This window comes from Nelumbo nucifera, chromosome 1 (assembly GCF_055504915.1).
Source record: "Nelumbo nucifera cultivar China Antique chromosome 1, China Antique-T2T, whole genome shotgun sequence".
In the NCBI taxonomy this organism is placed as follows: domain Eukaryota; kingdom Viridiplantae; phylum Streptophyta; class Magnoliopsida; order Proteales; family Nelumbonaceae; genus Nelumbo; species Nelumbo nucifera.
In genome coordinates this window covers 187757289-187773760 of record NC_142649.1, presented here as the reverse complement: position 1 = coordinate 187773760, position 16472 = coordinate 187757289, and the positions used below count along the sequence as shown (strand labels likewise).

At 36.3% G+C, this 16472-nt stretch overlaps 1 long non-coding RNA gene across 1 annotated transcript; it reads right to left on the bottom strand.

The window, feature by feature from the left end:
- Positions 1–5537: 5537 nt before the first annotated feature.
- On the bottom strand, positions 5538–16202 carry LOC148804261 (uncharacterized). The gene is made up of 3 exons (XR_016080799.1): positions 16067–16202; positions 6281–7064; positions 5538–6212 (listed from the first exon to the last, which is right to left on the bottom strand). It is a non-coding gene; the product is annotated as an uncharacterized LOC148804261 (long non-coding RNA).
- Positions 16203–16472: the final 270 nt, after the last annotated feature.

The window sequence follows — 16472 nt, the reverse complement described above, 5'->3', positions numbered from 1 at the left end:
CATATTTGATTGGGTTTCTGGCTGGTTTTAGTGGGAGACTTGGGATCAAAGCCCTCTGCTACTAGGGTTGGAGGGTTATAGGTAAGGCTACAAGCCTACAACTAGGAGAGATCATTACTGCTTGGCCTAGCCCAGAAATTCTGGGTTTGGGCTTAGGTTTTTGTTTTCAAGTTGGGCCCGTGCCTGGGTTGGGCTTGCATCAGGCCTGCCTATCTTTGAATATTTGTATATATATGTATATACATTATAGATTTATAGGTGGGATTCAACCTGAAATCAAATTTGGTTTGGATTGGGTTAGGTTAGGGTTGAGGGACTTTGGTTTAAGTTAGGGTTAAGGTTGATTAGGTTGGGTTGGGTTAGGGTTAAGGCAAATGCCCAAAGGGAGAAATTTCATTTGGGGGATGTATGGTGTGAAATGGTACTAAACATGTTACTTTACCAAACACACTCTTTGTGAAGGCAATGCTGCAGCAGATGTTCTTAGCAAACAAAGGTAAAGAGCAGGATGAGTTGTTTTCTTATTCTTTTCCGTGTGATCTTAGTTGTATAGGCTATGTTTGGTTTGAAGGAGTCGGGAAAGCTATACAAAATTTGTAAAGGTTTCCCAAACTTTTCCTACGTTTTCCTTCAAACCAAACACAGCCATAAGGGCTCTCCCATCAAGTTATAACACATGTCCAAGTTACCATCCTTATCTCCCAAAACTCTTAAAATATTGTGCACTGACCTAGATTGAGGATTGACAGTATACCTTTTTCTTATAATACACACACAAAAGGCAGAATAACTAGAGGGGCCAATTGTACAATTTTTACAAGGGTGTTTTTATTTTTGCATGGGGTATCTTTTTGGCAAGAAAATACAAAAGATTTTTAAATAAAAAATAAATACTTCTTTTCATTTTAGGACATTAAATGGAGGAGTGTTAGAGAATGAGACATTAAGTGGGTTAGACCTTAACATTCTAATGAGAATGACACATGTTATATGATGATAACATGCAATGTTGACAACCAAAAATTTCCCGTAGCCTACACGTTTATGATTCTGGATCCAATGCATTTGGACTCAAACGGATTTTCCCTTTTAATCCACACATTTTAACATTCCTCATTTGCTGCTTATTTATATTATTATTAAAAGTGTAAATGAAAGTATGCACCTTTTGTTTCATTGAAATATCCTAATTTTTGAAGTTAGTTATTCTCTAATTGTAAGGATAAAATGTAATTCAAGCAATCACTTTTTTCATCATTCGAATCTCTCTCATTAAGTCTTATATTTAAGAATTTTATTTCTTAACTAGAATACCTCTATTTTTGAATTTGATCTCTCTATAATTGTGAGGGTACAAAATGTAATTTGAACTACTACATTTCTTCTTATTCAATGCCTACTCATTAAGTCTTATTTTTAGGGTATTAACTCTCACACTTTCTTTGAATCCTATAAAGTAAGTGTGATAAAAGAATAATTGCTTTTATTGATGATAGAAATTATATACAAATTCAAAACCAATACAAAAAATGGAGTTGTTTTCCTATTTGGTGGTGAGTCAACAATTCAACCTTTTGGGGACAAATGTGTAAACCCTTGATAGCTTAACAATGATACTTGAAACTCCACGACCCAATATGACATCCAATCTAATAATCCAAGATTTGGATGATGTATTTACATAATCATATTGGATTTAGATTTCACTCAACCCAACTCGATTAAAATCCAAATCTGATTATATTGTAATATTTATTGGCTTTAATATATAAAATTTATATAATTATACTTAAAATTATAAAAAAATATATTATATTATATATAATAAACTTGGTATGTTATATTTATATTAATTTATTATATATAAAAGTTAAGAAGTAATTAACTTTTATTTTTTGGTATTTTAAAAAAATCAATCCAGAGTTAGGCTAAATCTGCTCCAATTGAGTCTGTTAGGATTCAAATTCGAATATAAGGTCTTCAAAATCGATTGGATTCAGATGCAAGTTTTCAATAATTGAATCTGATTTGGTTTTTGCTGAATCTAAATTGAATCCAGTCCATTTATAACCCTAATCCTTGATGTCATAATTAAATAATAATAAAACATACAAAAATATAAAAAAGTTGTAAAAAACATTCAGAGACATTTCTAATATCATATATTCATCATATTAAACAAAAATAAGTGTGAGAAATAAGAATTTATAGACATAAAAACAAAAAGAAATTATAGAAAATTTTGGAAACATATTGTGATCATTATCATTGTCAAAAGTTGCCATGTACAAAACACATGCACACTTACTAGTATCATAAAAAATATTTAACCAAAATGTCCTTGCACCAATTTATTCAATTTTTTATTTTTTGGTAAAAGATTAAAACAAAAAAAGATCAACATATATTCTATACAAGCCCTATTAAAAGCTAAAATCTTAACATGTATGTGCTTTCTACCAAAAACGCCACAGAATCTTTATATAAAGGATATTTGTGGCTTTTGATGAGCTTGATATCTTGAAATTGGCATTAGAAATGAACATTAAATTTATCCTTGTTAAAAGGAGAATTATGGAGAACCAGCTACAACTTGAGTCAAGTTGTCGCTACCTGATTACAAATTCTAGAAACGAGACCAAAGTTTGACTTGGCTTATTGAGAAGTGAAGCAAATTCATAATTCAAATAATTTAGGAAAAATACAAATTCTAAGAACCACATTACACCTTAAAAACGAGCTAAGCAGTACTACAATGAAAATGGGAAATCAAATCTAGCGAGAAACTATAAATCCAGTACTACACCTTATTTGATACATGTTTTCTTAGAAAACGGTATTGTATATATCTGTGAGGTTTAAGCACTGTTTTCTGAGAAAACGGTGTTGCCAATTAAGATGTTTTCTGGGGAAACAACATCGCCATCTGTTTGGTACTAGTGCAACTTGTATATTATCTAATGCCACATCATCGTCATGTCATGTTACCATTGGAAGCAAGTGCAAGAATCTCAGAAAATGTTGTATCTGACTTTCCTTAGGCCACGCCTTCCCAATTTTGAAGGCATGGTCGTTTTCTTTCAGTGTTTTGGAAAAACGAAACCAAACAGCATCCCATTTTTTATAGAGCGCTTTTTCTGATGTGGCACCGTTTTTTGAGGCAACGGCAACGGCATTGATGCCAAATACCGCCTCAGACTTTCGTTTGTTGAAATCATGAACCACCTAACTTCCTTCGATCAAATAAAATAATCCATGAAAGCAGAGGAGAGGAAAGTATGACTTTGCGATCTACTTCGCTTGAGGGAAAAGAATTGGGTACTAGTGGAGCAGGAGCATCCCAACTCCAACCGGTGCTTGAACGAGAGATGGAGCCAAACAATCAAACCATCATACAAAACTAATCGGGTTTTGTATGCATAATCACCAATTTCGAACTCAAAACATCCGTCCATATTCCAATGGGGCTAGAAATCCCAATCCCATTCCCATTTTACCCCACCTCGTCCTACTTACAAATTGTGTTTTTTTTTTTTTTTTTTATAATATTTTTGAAATCTATCTAGAACTATATTATATCATGTATGTAACTTAGGATAAAATTCTTACTTTCACCCATGTTGGTTCAGTTCTCTCACATGTTAAGAGAAAGGAAATAAATGTTCTGATTTTTGGCCAATAAAGGTATCAACGAAGCCAGATACATCCAATTAAACTCGATTTATAATTCTAAGGTTATGTTTGATTTGAAGGAAAAGGGTAAGAAAAGGAAGGAAAATGTAGGTAAACCTATACAAACCAAATACAGCCTAAGGATTTTCATGGTTTTGTTTTTTTATAAATGCATAGAAGGACAACTCAAATTGTCCTCTCTACTAATTACGTGGCTCTGTCCCTACGCCTAATAAACATAGGCCTTAATTATTTGTTTCCTCTTCCCTCTATCATACGTCAAAGTATATTAGGTTTGGTGAACATTTGTTTGTTTTGGATTTTGAATGCAGAGAATGTTGGTTATCTGAATGTGAATGTTGAGTTTTGAAAGTTGTCAATTGACCATTTTAACCCTAATTATGAGAGTATTTGTTTATCTATCTAATTCAATAACGAATAATTTATTAAATTATCATATAATTATCAATCAATAGTGCCATTGATTAAAATATAGTCTAAAATAATTAATTATTATTAATCATATATTAGTTATCATTATATTATATAGTTAATTAGAAGTCAGGTTAAAACCCCCTATTTCTAGATTTGAAATATGATTAGATTTATGTGCTTTATTCAAATAGTTATACTTTCTTAATTTTTGGTTAACTCTCCTCCAACTCAATCAAATCTGTAAAAATTATATTTACTGGGTGTTAACCAGAGTTTTCATTGCTGATAAGCATTTGAAATCAAACATTTTCAACTTTCTTACAAAAATCAAATTAATCTTAATGTTTTTCCTTGATTCATCGTAAACATATTTCAAATAGTACATGGTAATACAAATATTTTGGCAAGGGGCCAGGGTGGGGTCGGGTTTGGTGTTGAAAAGGCTAAAAGTATTGAAATAATGGTGTCACTTTTATTCAAAAATTGGCAAAAATAAAAATTCTCAAAACTTTAAAAGTTAAGAAAAATAATCTTAATAAAATATTACCATTGCTAAATATTAATTATTTAGTAATTAACTACTTAATAAAATCTTAATAAATTAGTAATTAACTACTTAATCATTAAATAATAATAAATTATTAATAACGTATTAATTAGGTAACAATAGAAAATTAAGAAATAAAATATTGAATAGCTAATATTTTGTGAAAAATATTAATTATATAATAAATAACTAATAAATTAAGGTAATTAAATAATTATTTTATGAGTAATAACCAAATAAATGATCTAATAGTTAATAAAAAATACTAATTAATTGAAAATATTAGTTAATTAGTTTTAGCTATCAATAATAAAATATTGATAAACAATAAATTAATGATTTCATTAAACATGAATTCATGAAATAATAAATAATTATACATTAATTACTAATTATTGAAAGTATTAATTAATTAAAGATATGATCATTGGCTGAGGTCAAAATGGTCACACAAAAATTCAGATAAAAGTGGTAAGGGATGCGTTATGAGGATGCAACCGAACAAAATTAGTTCTAAAAAATTAATATATTAAGGGATAATAGGTCCATTAGGAGCTGTGGGAACGAATCCTTAGTATGTAGATAATGAAATAGTAGCATTCTTAATAATTCCCAAAATTTAAGGAAATAAAAATGTATAAAAATTCTTAAGTAAATAAATAAATATTTATTATCGTTTCAATAAGGCCCATGCCCAAGTGTTTGTGAGCTTGGGCATGCGTCTATTGGGTGGACCCGGTGGTTAGTCTTTGTCTATGAGGTAATTCCATGATGTGATTTTTCATTTGATATAGGAAAAATCTATGATGCGGAAATTACATGGTATCCAAAGAGTTTTGACCGACCAAAACTCATATCATAGTGGAACCCTTTGATATAATCATGTAATATCTAATTATCTTTGATATAATGTAGCAAGGAGCACATAGTAATATAGTATCTTTGGGCTAGGTTTGGTTGTGCAAATTATCTTTGATATAAAGCTCGACATACCGAGCCACTACAAGCAGAAATAAGAGAAAAATGGAGAAAATCCCGTGGCAACTCATTCTTCAGCAGCTTCTTCTCCTTCCTCGCCCTCCTCGTCCCCATCGCCCTCATCAGCAATAAGGTTGTCCACGGCGGGTGGGGTCTCGTCATCATACACACCCCAAGTCTGCGCAATATCAATCAGCTCTAGACAGTGACACAACGCCCTCCTCCAGAAGACGTTGAACCCTGCCTCATAGGAGCTTGAGGCGTACTCATCCGTCTCCTATCGGTAGTCAACCGAGCCCTTGAATTGAGTCACCGTCGCTTCAATGGCCTCTTGCTTCAGCCGCTCCCTCTCAGGCTTCAACTCGGTGATCTGCTGCTTCAGGCTACGAACAACGTTCGTCTGCTCGGCTATCTGGCCCTTCAACTTGGCCACCTCCACTTCCAACGCGGTTGTCCGCTCCCCAGCCACTCAAAGCTCGGCCAGTTGAGCCTTCGGGTTCAAATATTCGGAGTGCTCCCTCTCATACATCCCCCACAAGTCCCGAAGGCGGTCAATCAGAGCAATTGCCGAGCACGCATTCTACAAACAAGAAACAGTTTTAGCATGGAGAAACTTAGTTAAAACAATAGAAACAAGTACGGACTTACCTGACCCGCTGCTCAAATGAGTGAGCATTCCAAGGCATCACTTCCAGTTTCCTCGGCCTCCCAAGTGATGGATGCTGTCATGATTCCGCAGAGAAGCTGCTTGGGCACCTCCACCGTCTCAAGCCCATCCTCGGGACGGACCGTCCACCGCGACATATGGTAGGCCGAGCTACTACCCCCCACCTCCATCCACCAAGAAGGAGGAACGGAAGCCCGATGGACTTCTGGTTCCACCACCACCAAATCTTCATCGTCACCCCGTTGTCGAGCTCTTTTTTGCTGACAGGATGCCCTCTCAGAAGACCTCGGTGGCCGGATCACTTCCGGACGCGGCTGAGACCACACATCCCCCCTTCGCCTCTAGTTTTCCTTCATTCAGTGGATGAGTGAGCATTCCAAGGCATCACTTCCAGTTTCCTCGGCCTCCCAAGTGATGGATGCTGTCATGATTCCGCAAAGAAGCTGCTTGGGCACCTCCACCGTCTCAAGCCCATCCTCGGGACGGACCGTCCACCGCGACATATGGTAGGCCGAGCTACTACCCCCCACCTCCATCCACCAAGAAGGAGGAACGGAAGCCCGATGGACTTCTGGTTCCACCACCACCAAATCTTCATCGTCACCCCATTGTCGAGCCCTTTTTTGCTGACAGGATGCCCTCTCAGAAGACCTCGGTGGCCGGATCACTTCCGGATGCGGCTGAGACCACACATCCCCCCTTCGCCTCTAGTTTTCCTTCATTCAGTGGATGATCTCTTCCTCGCTCGCTGTTTCCACACCTCCACTGCATAATTGTAACAAAGTAAGCATAAGAGCGAAAAAAGGACTCCACAAGTAAACCGAAGCAACAAAACAGACTGACCACCCTACGCATTAGTCCGGCAAGCATCAACATCTCAGAGCACATGTACGCCACCACATCTATCTCACCGGTCATGCTTAGGGCTGACCTCTCCTCCCAAGTAAGCATATGCCACTTGGGCTGCTGCACCTTCGTCCTCGGCTTTTGCAGCACAGCCGGGAAAGGTATGCCCCAAGGATAGTGCACAAAGAAAAACTCCTCATTCCAATGCTTCATAGAGGATGGGGCCCCGACCAACACTCTGATGTTCTTCCTGGCCAAGAAATAATAGTAGCCCTGCTGGTGAAGCTTCAGCTAGAGGAGATAGCTCACCATGCCGGTCAACTCTATGTCATGGACCGTGCAATAAGACATAAGGCCGAACAAAATCTAAAAGAGTTTGGCATCAGTTGCACCGACAACACTCGGTACCATTCAAACACCCTGGCTACCCCTTCGTTCAAAGGAAACCTTAGTCCGACTTCCAAGATGTTCTCGTACACGCACCACTCACCTAGCCAAGCATCCGTTGGCCTCTCCCCGACTTGTGGACACCTCATCCTGAGCTTCTCGAGGATGTCATACATGGCTCGGATTCGAGTCATGTCCTCGGGAGCCAAAATGCAGGGGGGTGGTCCTGAATCAACGACCAACCCACGCTGGAAGCTCTATCTCCACTCTAGAAGGGCCAACCTCAGCTTCCTCGACCTCGACAACCTCAAAGTCCCCGACCTCAGACTCATAGTTAGAGCCACTTGAATTGGAAGAGGAACCTGAAGAAGAAGAAGAGGAACGGGAAGGCGAGGAAGACATCTTACCGAGCTTGAAGTCGCAGAATCAACGAAAGTTGAGCAATGCCAACAACCCCTTGCCGAGCTATCTAAGCAGTTCCTCTCGCAAATGGCGAAGGAGAAATGCCCTTCCACCCCTTCTTATAACCCCTAGAAGTGCGAATTGAATCCAAATCAACGATGGAGATCAAGCGCCACTTTGATGAAGCTCTAGAAGACCAATCGACGTGACTGTCACCGCACGAGCGAAGCCTCGGAACCGAAGCGACGATCTTGACAAGCAACGGTAAAGACATTAATTGCACCAGTCCGCCCTGAAGCGCCGGTCCAACAAACTCTGCGAACTCCTGCGGTCCACCCAAGACCGTCGGTCCAACTAACCCCTCGGGTCTCCTCAAGACGCCCAACGACGACCCCTAACCAAAGGAGCCCATGCTGCACCCCAACTGGGCACTCCACTCTTTGACTTTGAAACTGGGGGAGTTGTGTTCGGATTTCGAAATTTCATGCACAAGTTCCTCAGTTGAAGAACGAAGAGCTCTTCTGCCGCGTAGCACAACCGAGCATCAGAGAGGCCCAGACTTTGAAGCTCAACTTAACTCCTTGGCGCTTGGCCGGAATAAATGATTGCACAATACCTCGGCCGAGCACTCCCTCTCCTCGACTTCGGAACTGGAGGAGTGGTCTTCGGATTTCGAAGCTAGAATTCTTGGAATCATGTAGCAGATGATCGAAGAACTCCTCAGCCATGACCTACATTACGTGGATCCCAAATTTTGGCAAGCACTAAGGAATACTAAGTGGACTAGACGCTCAACCAACTTCAACTTAGAGTTCCTCAGCCGAGAAACAAAGCACCCTACCACGCTATACCTCGGCCGAACACTTCATTCCTCGACTTCAGAACTAGGGGAGCGGTGTTCAGGTCATGGTTGAATTGGCCTTAGGTGACACGTGGCTGCCCAATCATCGCCTGGTCACCCCGGCCACATTGGCATGGCCCGACTTGCTCCATGGCATACACTGACTCCGTGGCCCCAGGTGCGCTACGCTATTACCGTAGCCCCCCATCTAAATAAAAAAATAAAAAATTCAAAAAAGGAGAAATTTTTCTTCACCGCTTTGTTTTAATATATATATATATATATATATATATATATAGATAGATAGATAGATAGATAGATAGATAGATAGATAGATAGATATCTGATACAATATAAGAATAAATTCACTTTTTTTTGATAAAAACGAATAAATTCAGTTGAGTAGATAGTTCATCACATTACGCATCACAAATAAAGTTGTTGTGATTACCCTTTAAGGATACAACGGGTTAATACCTCCAGAAATCACTATTCAATACTAGCATCCATTGTTTTTCAACTACCGTTGACCCGGATGGTCGCACCATTCAGCCTGGGAATCGTCCAGGAAATTGGCTCCATTCTACCCCAAACCTGGTCTTTGGCCAAAACTGTTAAATTGGTCATTGATCCATTGACGCAGGCAGCCAAACCGTCGATTTGTTCAACCCGTTCAACGGTTTTGACCATTTTTATTTTAATTTTCTTTATTATTAGGTCATCTTTTTGAATCGGATGGCTGAACCATCAACCCAGAAACCGATGGCCAAAATTATTCTGACTCTAGGTCGGTTTTTAAAACCTTGGTAGCACTCTCTCTCTCTCTCATTCTCTCTAGCTATTTAAGTTGATTATATTGAATATTGAATACAAAATCAAACTTTTGGATATAGTTTATACCTCTGGTTATTGGGAAAGAAGTACTGATATAAAAAATATTAGGTTCTCTTTTAAAACATTAGTAAATTAGAAAAAAAGAATGTTAATTAGTTTACCCCACCTCATAGATTTTTATTTCACCATGCCAAATTGCTAATACAAATGGGGGGATGGCTTGATGGGTGTATGCTAATTACACCCATCAACCACAATGGGGAAGAATGTATGCTAATTACTAATCTATGGATTCCTCTTTCTATTTCTAGTGCATGTTCCACATAAAACATTGGCAACCCCAAGGAGATTTCTTTGGCCTTACTAAATCTTTGGATTATGATCTTGGATTTCTTTTTTACATATTTCTAGTAACCTTTTATATATTTGAATAGGTCTTGCTTTAGTAGGAATTTTGGCTTCATTAAAACTTTCCTCATAAGGAAGATCAACAATATGCTTTTCCTATGCCAGAAAGCACTTGGTGTTTCTACACATATCTCATTTTCTATTTTAGTTTGAAAATTGTGTATTTCCACTGGGTTTTTTGAATCACTCAGAGTTTTAGAAAGTTGTTCTCCTTTTATTTCTAGTTGTAATTCAAGAATAAGTTTAACCTTGTTTTTTCGGCTTTCTTTAAGCATATTCAATGTTGTTACTTTAGGTTTTTGGAAAAATTCATAGGTGACCTGTATTCTCATATATTGGTTGTAATTCCTAAGGAATCTATTTGACAAGGTAATATTGATAGTAAAAAAGGAGTTCCAAGAATTACATCTTGCTTTAAATCCTTAACTATAAGGAAAGTAATTTTTAGGTAGGTTCCCTTATTGCATATGTGCACAATAGGGATCTTGTATTTGATTCCCAATTTTCTACCATCTACGGATATTGCATATGAGAACACAACATACAAAAGATCTTTATTATTGTAATAAAATACTTACAGAAAGTTCTTCAACTTTGCTTACACTAGTTTCTCAGGACAAAGATTATAAACAGAGGTTTTCGAAGCTCACAACACTCAATGAGAAACTTATACAAGAAAACTCTTAAAGAGAAAACTATACTTCAAGTCTTAAGGCCCAATTTGGAACAATTACAAATACAAACATGTAGAGTGCAAAACCTTATATCTTGTATGTATTTGCATTGTACATATTTGTACTTATACTCCTTCCAAACTAAGCCTAAAGAGAAGTCTTATACTTCAATTTCTACACAATCCTATCACCTCCCCCTCACCCCCCCACTAAACTAGGACTTGAGTCTTATTTATAGACATAATGGACTACAATCTTTTTAGATTCTTTCTTATCTTCAACTTCTATTATTGAGATGCCTTCTTATCTACGATTTGATATTTAGATTTCAATTATCATCATACTCCATTATGGAGTACGAAAGATGTCTTCTTATCCCCTTTTTACTGTTAAGGAGGAGGAATCTCTTTCTTTTTCAACATTATAGTCCTTATTGAGAACCAGCCAACATCATGCTTTCAGAGTCACAATCTTTAGTGGCAGCTTTACTTTTCTCTTTCATTTTCTCGACAAGCTGGAGGGACATTTCTTCTAGTTGGATGTGGTTTAGGTCAAGAAATTTGTTCCAAAGTTATTGCTGATATGATTCGAAAAAAGATTGAAAGATGTCATCTTGTGGGATGGGCTTGAATATTGACGAGAGGTTGAATTTATCCCACCACTTAATCTCCATCTCTCACTCTATTGCAAATGCCATCCAAGAATTATCTAGATGATAGGAGCACCGCAAAATCCAAGGGAGCTTATAGGTCTTGAAGAATTCAAATTGCTCTACATGCTTATAAGCAAATTTAATTCATCATTGACTAAAATTTGTGAATTTATCTAATAATTCCTTTTGGGGGAAAATATCTTCAGAAGCTCCCTAAGAGGACCACCAAACATACACCTAATCGGGGTAAGGTCCTTGGAATTCTTTAGAAAATCTGATAAAGCTTGAGTGACAAAATACCATGTTCTAGATTAAGAATGCTTTATACCAAGCATCTTAGTAATCCCTGTAATTGAATAACCGGGTCTCCTATTAATTTTCCTAAAATTAAATTTAGGTTTGTTAAATTCTCCCAACGTTTCTTTAGTAAGGAATTTAATAATCACTAGCTTTGAATTAGCTACATCTGTCTTTTTTTGGATCTCTGTAATAATTCCAATTGATCTTGTTTGAATAAGAATCTCTTCATACTATTTTTGGTCTTTATTTATACCACATACAATAAAATGGTGCCCTCAAGATATTTAGAGGCGAGGGAATTTATTGCTCCGCCAGGATTTACGAATAATGAAATCATTGAAGCTTCTTATGAGTTTATTCATTTGCTCCCACAAATTCTGCAAGTTCTATATTTTCTGCTTCCTATGACTCTAGGGACATTTCCTAATTAATTGGGTCTTTATATGATTCTAATTACTCCACTCTTAATTTTAGCAATTTTACTTCTTTTTTGAGGTCTTGAACCTCTTGCCTAAGATCTATTAGAGTAGGAGGGCAAGATGTACTCTCTCTAGCTCTTCTCATAATCTGCTCATATGAGATTTTGTTTTCAGCTTTAAGGAGTTCTTTTTTTTTAGATTTTAATCTTCTATCCCTTTCTTGATTTCCTTTAATTGTTTTAAGTAGATGTTTCCTTTTACTCTCCTCATCTGGAATCTCTTCTAGAATGTCTAGAAGTTGTTTTCCTCGATTGAAAGCATATTAATGCTATCTGATCCTTCCTTTGTACTTGTTTGATCTTTACAAGTTGTTCTTTCTCGATTGAATGCATATTAATGCTAATTTGTTAAGATTTTTAGGATTTTTGTTAAAACACTTATTAGCATAATGACCCTTTTTCCCACATTTATAACAAGTAGGTATATTTTTGTTTTCTTGTTATTAGAATTTCCTTTTGTTTATTATATTTCTTAGCACAATATTTTGATTTATACTTTTGCTTTTTATGTAGTGATTTTGGACTAGGATTCTTGGTCCTACTCCAAATTGATAACAGAAGTCTCCTAGTTCTTTTCTAGAACCATCTTTTTTCTCTTTTAATTTGCCCATTAAGGCATAAATCATTATACAAATCTAGTCCTACTTGTTTAATGACTTGTACCAAATATCCAAATGGATAATGAGGATATAATGATCTTCTTCAACCTATGCTTCTTAGGTGGTTTCTAACTCTCTTGGCAAACAAAGGGGGAAGTCTTGAAATAAATTGTTCTTTCCAATAATCTTTCCTTGCATTATCCAATCTATGGACTTTTAATAAGAATACATCCTTATACCATCTAAAATCATATAGTATTTCACACTTTAGGTTTATAAGTTGTTCGCTTATCATCTCTTTCATGCCATTTGAATTTCCTATAAAGCAACCAAGGATGTTCAAAATTAAGGTAGTAACAACATATTGGGTTGGATGACCTTGTGTATCTACCATAACTTCCTTGTCCTCATCTCTTTTGATGGCATTGAGAATGTAATCTCTCTCTCTCTCTCTCTATAATTGAGATAATTATGCCACCACCATTTAAGTTGTCTTGTAAAGGATTCAGTTATTACCATGGCAATTACTCTTTCCTTATTTCCTACTAGTTTACTAGCACTAGCATACATAGACATGTGATGTATAAGCTCATGAATATGATACTCAAATTTTCCATCTAGGTTCCACTCATAAAAGGTATTTCCATCATAACTTACTTGGCTTTTGACCAGCTCCTCAAATAATAAAGTCTACTGGAGTGTGCCTTGGGTAATAAGGCTTCTAGCTCCTATATGAAAGCTTGTTTAGCTCCATTTGAGATTGGGGTTGCCCTCTTGACTGTTTCTGATACCTCACTTAATAAGTTAAGAGAATGCTAGTCAGGAGTCCTAGATAGTTTCTGACTAATGTGCTTCTCTTCCTCTTTCCTTTTGAGAGGAGTGGTAGAAGATTCTCCTTTTCCCCATTTAGAGTAGGGATGGCAATTTTCCCCATTTCCCTGATCCCCATGGGGATTCGCCCTGAATGGAGCAAGGATGGAGATGATTTTTCCCCCATGGGGATGGGGATGGGGAAATTTTCATCCTTGTTAGCGGGAATGGGGCGGGGACGGGGAGATCACTCCCCACCCCGCGGGACCCCGATCCCTGCTTCGTGGGTTCCCCACTTATATATATGTATATATGTATGCATACGTTATATATGTAAATATGTAAACATACATCTATATAATAATATTTTTAAAAATATGTTTGAATATTTTCTAATACAATTGTAAATTTTAGTTATTTTATTTTTATTTTTTAAATAACATAAAAAACAAAAATAAAATGGTTAGCATTATAAAGAATCGCGGGGAATGGGGATCCCTTTGGGGATAGGGATCCCTATGGGGATGGGGATGGGGAGAGGCTCCCCGTCCCGTTGCCATTCCTAATTTAGAGTGACCTTGAAAAGAAATTAATTTTGATATTAATTCTTTGTAGTTTTATGTTCAATTTAGAGTGACCTCGTTGCCATTTCTTTAGTTTTATGTTCAATGGAAATTGTCACATGATTCCCATGGGTTTTTCTTTCTTGATAATGGTAGTTTTCTTATGGGATACTTATAAGGAGTTTAATAGAGTTTTTATTCTATTTGTCTATTTCCCTATAGTTTGTAAAAAAAAAACATTAGTATAGTTGTTCTGTTATACTACTAGAGAACAATGTTCTGGGGTAACCTCTCCGACTTCTTTTATGATTATAAAGTTTTTAATAGGGATAGCTATTAACTTATCTTTGCCTATTTTTATGGCTTCCATTGGAGGATGCACTAATTCTATTATTTCTCAGTAGAGGCGGTCTTCCATTGAAGGATGCACTATTCTCTAGAGAATTTAGTAAAAAACCATTGTTTTCTCTTTAGTTTAGAATTAAAATCTAGTTTAAAAAATGTTTTGTTTATCTGAAATTCCTCCTTAATTTCTAAAATATTTATTTCAAAATTTGCCTCAATTGGTTTATAAGACTTTACTGAGGATACAACTATCTTTGGCGTTGTATGATACATTGATGGTAGAGTACTCTGTACTGGAGTATCATAAGTAGCATAATAATTCCCGGATGTGAAGCTGGCACTGATAAGTCCATAGATCTCCTATAAGGGATTGACCTTGCTTTTACTGGTTCAGAATATGAAGGTCTAGATGAGATAGATGCCCTTTTGAATCTTAGTTTTATTGATCCATCATTTTCACTGATTATAGATTCTAATTCTATGGATTCTATCGATTTAGGTGGCTCTGGATTAGCTATAATCCATCTTTTTGGCAATTGTACACCTTCCTATATAATTGGTTTTGGAATAGTAACATTATTCCTAACATTGGTTTGGAACAGGGTTGTTATTCCCTTTATTCCTGTGATCCTAGTATTATGACATATAATATTCATAGTCTTAAAGTAAACTCTGTATACTAAAGTAACATTCTCGGGTCATAGTTTCATATCAAAACCTTGGGTTTGTAGTCTTAAGGTTAATGTCTCATGAATCCCTTGGTATGTGATTGAGACTGTAAAGCTAGGAAATGCATTAAAATAAATAGGTCCTTGGTGTAGACTTTCTTCTATTATTCCTATTAAGGAATCATTGAACTTGTTATGACTGGTATCTCTAAGACAAGCTAGGGCTGCAGTTTGGAGTCCTAGTCTGATTAGTGGTTTTATGGCTACTTGAACAAGTCCAAAATGAATAAAATTACTATCAACTTTCCTTTTGTATGCCTCTATCATTCTTTTATCTATTAGATGAAAGTCTTTGCATTCATTTCCTAGGGCTATAGTTCTTATATTAAAATTTGTTTTGAGACTAAAAATTCCCTTTTTATATATTTCTAAGGGTGCTACTTTAGGAATTGTCTAGTTTTGGTGTGTTTTCCTATATTAATATAATTTATTTCTTCCATATTTTTCATAGACATAGATTTAGATGGAGAAGAGCTTGAGCTACCTTCTTTAGAGGTACTTTCTCTATTAGATCCATATTTAAACAACTTATTCATTATATTTGTTCTCCACTCCACCAATACACAGTCAATCAATGTCAAACAAATCTTCATACCCTATCACAACTTCAACCTTAGTTCAAGGGTTCTAGACTTGGTCAATAGTTAGGATTCTAGCTTAACAATACTCTATACATGTTTTAAATCTCTGTAAGACAAAGATTATACTTCTAGGTTCAATCTGGCTCTGATACCAAATTAATAGAAGGAAACTAGAACAACTACTGAAGATCTATATAGAACACATAGATTATTGATAGAACTTTGATAGTTATAATGAAAAAAAAAATAAAAGGAGAATTAAACCAGAGATGAGAACACAACATACAAAAGATATTTATTGTTGTAGTAAAATACTTACAGAGAGTTCTTTAGCCTTGCTTACACTAGTTCTTCAGGACAAAGATTACAAAAGGAGATTTTTGAAACTTACAACACTCAACAAAAAACTTATACAAGAAAACTCTTAAAGAGAAAGCTATACTTCAAGTCACTCCCAACACCTTCCCCCCCCCCCCCCCCCCCCCCCCCCCCCCCCCCCCCCCCACTAAACTCACACTTGAGTCTTATTTATGGACAGAATGGGCTATCTTTTGGAAAGACTACAATGTTTTTAGATTCTTTCTTATCTTTGGGTTCTATTATTGAGATGCCTTCTTATCTGTGATCTAATTTTTAGATTTCAATTATCATCAGACTCCATATGGAGTACGAAATATGCCTTCTTATCCTCCTTTTACTGTTAAGGATAGGGGAATCTCTTTGGT